Genomic DNA, 6,003 nt, shown 5'->3' with positions numbered 1-6,003 from the left:
AACGTCGCAAGCGATGTCTGCACCCGCTTAATAGCTAATATAAAGCTGCTTCTTCCGTTTATCTAGAATTTGGAATTTTTGAAACATACAGTTTAGTTGATGTAAATTTAATTTACAGAATATAAACGTTCGCTTCTATTTCATAATATTTTTTTATACGGAAAAAATCTCAAAGTATTACAGCATGTCGAAATAAGTATGAAAATTTTAGGGTCCATTGTTCGCGATTGACAAAATATATTCCACAATTTCTAGTATGAAAAAAATAGTGCAGTCAGTATTCGATTATAGAAGCTACCTGTTCCATATTGACTATACTTTTGAAAAATGGAAAGAAAATAAAAGGCATCTAAATGATTTTTCCAACTGTGGACACGAGCGGAATGATATATCGCCGGCGAGGTAATAATGCGTGTGAATAACAATAAACGATATTTCTGTCGATATTTACGGCTGTCTCGTTTTTGGTCGGCAATGGAGCCCCCAAAATCGTAACGAGTTTCTCAAAGGCTCTCTCTAGCCGAAGGCGGATGTTTCTCCTACATGAAGGCCGCTAGCCCATTAAAAAGGCCTTATTAATATTGTAATTCCCTTTTAATACGCGTAAATCTAAGATCAAGACAAGGCCACCTCGGAGACTGTTTTATGTGGCTGGTTTAAATTTTATAGATCTGTCTGAATGCGCCGAGATAAGATGCTCTTGCACGCTAATGTTAGTTGAGACGATATATATAACACATGGCTGTGTCATAACTAAATAACGCCGACGATCGAATCGAACGAGATCGATCCACGATTACCATCTTTTTACGGATCGAGTCGTGTATTTTTTACGATATATATATACATATATGCATAGGGTGAACTAGGGTATGATGGTCATACGGAAAAGATGACCATAAGCTGTAATTTTTTCAATAATCGCTATACATAGTGCGCTTTTTTAGTCATTATCAAAGATAATCGATATTTACAGTAGTTATGTGCATACATTATTCGAAATAACGATATTGTGAATCGTATGTCATATTTTTACTTTTCACTACCTGCAAAGTTTTGCATTTGTCCACTAAAAACTGTTATAACGTCGAATAAATTACAATTAAGCTATCGTAATCGACGTTAGACATATTATAAAGATATGTAAATTGTTATATGACTTATAACTTTTATTTTCGTTTTCATAATTTTTTTTATACATATTATGGCCATTTTTCCGTCACCTATGGTCATCTTTTCCTTAAAAGTTGGATAAGATGGCCAATGCTTATGTCGTACTATTTTGATAGTATAAAATTTTTATGAAATATTTTCCTTTTAATTTCGATAATATTACATAATTTAAGCTTCAGTGAAGATAATATGCCAAACGCTATTAAAAAATATCAAAAATAAAAGTATATTTTTTGTATTTTAAAAAACATATGGCCATCTTACCCGAGTTTACCGTATACGTGTAGAAGATGTAGCGGATAACATTGACAAATCGCGTCATTTTGTGCGACAAGTGTACAAGACTCGAAATGATACAAGAAAAAAATTAATCGAAACATACTGTATTCGACAATGTGTAATTTTGTGAGAACGATATATCTCGTAGAAGGAGAAATCCCGATCGAGATGAATATACGAGCGCGAGCCGGTCGTTAAGTAGGCACTAATTATCGTCGTCGGAAATAATAATGTATCGAGTCCCAAAGTGAATCGAAACTACCGATCATGCTCCCAAATAATGACCACCGCGGTCAGCTTTCGTTCGTAGGCATGCGTGCATATATACATATATATAAGCAAACGACGCATTCACGCATATATAGATAGACATATTGTATATATTTATATATACATGTACAAATACACACGAGGCCTTTCCGATTGCGTTGATGGTCCGGTCTCGCGTAAAGGAGATAAATCGACCGTGCCATTCAAAGTCGCGGCAAAGCCCGGGGCCCTCGACACACATCGAGCCGTCGAACATCGAAAGAAAGAGACAGAGAGAAAGAGATGGATAGATTCTCGCTCGCGCGTCTCTACACGCGGCGTATCGTTTTCGATGATGTATCCAAGAAGAGACCGAATCGCGCGCATACCTTTATTATTATCGGTAACACAAAGGATCGGGGAAAGGGCTCAGCGTTGAGAGCACCGTCGCCGTTGCCATTGCCGTTGCCGCTGCGAAGTCGGATAGTCTGATGGCGCTGGTATGACGAGGTAAATTATTTATTCACCGGCGACTGCACGGGTGAATAATGGTTCCCCACCTTCGGCGCGAATGGCACCGAGAGAGGCGCGTTATTGATCACCGAAATATCAAGAGTAGGCGTATCCATCATCCGTGGTCCATCGATGGACCGCGCTCATCGCGTCGAAACGTTACATACGAGCGTTCTCGCGCGAGTTAACCGCGAGTACGAAGGCGCGAGAAAGCGGACGGAGAATATGCCCGCGAGAATAATGCATCTCGTGTTATACGTATATACATATATATATATATGTATATATTGTATATATATATATATATATATATATATATATATATATGTGTGTATGTATGTATATGTACCGACAATAAAATCGATTTTTCACACGAGGCTTATTTATCATGCGGTGGCGATAATGGGCGTGCACGCGGTGAGATACGGGATAAATATTTCGAAGTAAATAATCGTTAGCTCTATGGTATCGGAGTGTCGAGGGGACATTAATAACACGCGGTCGGTGCCTGTCTTTTACAGCGTGCCCGATTCGTCCGAACCTCCGCTATAGTCTTGTGCGAAGCACAACGTTTCGCCCGCGGATCCGCTACTCTAGTGTCATTTAGGCGGCACGATTTTTCGATCGCACGAGTGTTCGTCCCTCAATGACGCCCATCACTCGACGCGTCATCGTTTGCAAAATTGCCACGTCGATTCGACGAACAATGGACGGAGAGCGCGCACTTCAGGATCCCTTTGCGAGAGGAGGCCTACTTCTTGAGAATCAGCGGGATACTAATTGCGGCTTGATCGCCAGTAAATGAAGACTTAACGTGTAAAAAAGATCAAATTGCCGCGTCTTCGCTCCTCTTCTTCTCTAAAGAAAAGGAAAAAAAAAATTTGTAGAAAATTAATTTTTACGTTGAAATTGGCATGTCTCTCGACATCGCCGAGTCGAACATCTCGCAAAAGACACTTCCTGAGGTAACTGTCCAAATATACGAGCTCGTTAAACCACCGTGATCCGTGACGGGATCAATGGACGAGATTGCAATGGAGTAAGATTAATTATCGCTGAAAATTGTCTTCTCGACCCGATCGGCTGTCGACGCCGATCACTCGAATGCCGTTTCGCCCGAGAGAGGGAGAGAGAGAGAGAGAAAAGAAAAAAAATGACAGAAAGAGAAAGAGAAAAAAGAAGATAAGCGGCCGTTCCCGCAACGATGTCCGTGACAAATCTGCGGCGATTAATCTCGGTTGAATACCTTTCCGTGTATATACGTTCCAGCCAGCACGAGTCAGCTCCGGCCGCGTTTATTGCTCGGACCGCGGTAGACAGTGACCGTTTACAAGGTGTAACTATGTACGGCCAGGTGGTCGATCGTCGACGAAGCCCCGAAACGAAAATCTTCCGTCAGGAATGACCCCCAGCTGAGAATTCCCCGGGCTTTTTATTTTTATTTCTCACCTCCTACAGCGTTACCTCTTCATCCTCGCTCTCGCCTCTTGCCCGAGTTTACCGGCCCGAAATGAGCTTCGTGCCTCCGGTCTATGGGCCTCGCCCCGATAATTACGTGATCGATACGTTAAATGCCCCGTGGGCCGATTATGTAAATAAACAGACGCGCGTAGCTAATTGGGTTACACGGGCGCGAAAGGGAAGCAATCGGGTAGAGCAAACGCAGGCGAGAATAATGCGAATTTCTTACAAATAATATTAAATACAAATGCTTGCTATGATTATCGTCGTATCGATGATGATCGATAACAGAGTTATCGTAATATATAAATGATAATAAAATAAGCGAACTTAAAGTTGCTATTTTTGCAGACCTTTCTTTCTAACGTTATTATAATAAGACATTTCATATAGAACTAAATAAAATTAAGTATCATTTATCCAAATAATGTTACAAAGAGCGCATTTAATCGATGACGCGCGCCGCTGCAGTTGGCCTAAAAGAGGGAACGAGAGTGAAAACACCCGAGTTTAATCTACTAATCTACCTACAACACACCAGGACACACAGACGTTAGCCGACATTAAAGAGGATCGGGGGATAAGCGCGCGCCTTCGTATGGGCGCGAGAGGGGTATATCCGCGCGAACCTCGGGGGCCCCGGTTCGGATTCTTATTTCCTCATAAATAATTTTAATGACGCGCCGCGGCAGTTCAGGTATAAGGCCAGGACCTATATGCAGATCCCCGTATCCGTAGGCAGACTCGTATTGTTATTTATTATGTTCGTCGTGGGGCCCGCGCGCGCACGCGGGAGTGCCCGCCGACCATTTTTCATATCAACGTTCTCTCAGAGACGTTGCCTGCGCCATGTCCGCTGTAATTTGCGCCCGCGGTTTGTGGATTTTACATATGCCCCGTTCAAAACCATCGTTCGCGACAACGCGTGTCGTCAATGAAGCTTTTACCTTGTCTCCGCAAAACTGATTTCGCACCGCGACCAAAGAAAGAGTCGAAAGATTGGAACGAATATCTGGAAAATATCTTAATAATTCAGTAGGGTAAACTAAAGTATGATGGCCATACGGAAAAGATGGCCGTAGGCTGTAATTTTTTCGATAATCTCTACATTGTGCGCTTTTTTAGTCATTATCGATATTTACAGTAGTTTATGCGCATACATTGTTCGAAATAACGATATTGTGAGTCTTATATCATATTTTTACTTTTCACTACCTGCAAAGTTTTTCATTTGTCCACTAAAAACTGTTATGTAACGTCGAATAAATGACAGTTAAGCTATCGACGTTAGACATATTATAAAGATATGTAAATTCTTATATAATCTATAATTTTTATTTTCGTTTTCACTATTTTTTTATAAATATTATGGCCATCTTTTCCTTAAAAGTTGGATAAGATGGCCAATGCTTATGTCATACTATTTTGATAATATAAAATTTCTATTAAATATTTTCCTTTTAATTTCGATAATATTACGTAATTTAAGCTTCAGTGAAGATATGTCAAACACTATTAAAAAATAACAAAAATAATAGTGATTTTTTTATGAAGTGACTTTATTTCACCTACAGTATCACGCACGAGATTTTACATCAAAGACACGAGAAAATATTTCACGCGTGCGGATTAACAACGTATTGCGTGTGTGCGCGCGCGCAAATCAGCTAGTACCCGTAATATATGTATATATATGTATATATATATATATATATATATATATATATATATGCATATATATCATTTTTTTTGTAAACTAACGTGTGTATCGGTATGGAGTAAAACTACCCCAAACCCCATTTTCTCCCTCCGACGTCGTCTCGCGCTAGATGACGAGATAGAAAGGTAGAGAGAGCGAGAGAGAGAGATAGCTCTCTTCCGCGAATCGAGATGAGATCGCGGCCAATCAGCGCCGCGTTTCCTATTACACATCCGCGCGGACGATTGAACGTCAAGTGGGGACAGGACGCGCGTGCGAATTGTAACTGCGTGGCAGCGCCACCTTCGTGTCCTCACGCACTCTCTCCTCTCGCACCCCGCGATGATGGACCGTACGTGTCCCGGCGAATCGCAGCTTCGGAAAATCGTACCGCCCATCGCGCGTCCGTTCCGCCCATTCGGCAAACGGGGTAACTCACGTGTGTATGTATGTGTGTGTGTCGCGCGAGTGAGACTGTGTGACGCAGCATCCCGGCCGGGAGTTACGTTATTGTAGCCGAGGATCGCGCGGATACAAACTCTCTTCTCCCGTCTACGCGGTGTCATGGTGCGCCTCTCGCGCGTCGCTGTCGCCTCCTCGCATGGCGCTTAACTAACGAATCGCCGACG

Source organism: Anoplolepis gracilipes, chromosome 4 (assembly GCF_047496725.1).
Source record: "Anoplolepis gracilipes chromosome 4, ASM4749672v1, whole genome shotgun sequence".
Taxonomy (NCBI): Eukaryota; Metazoa; Arthropoda; class Insecta; order Hymenoptera; family Formicidae; genus Anoplolepis; species Anoplolepis gracilipes.
This window is presented reverse-complemented; position numbering follows the sequence as displayed.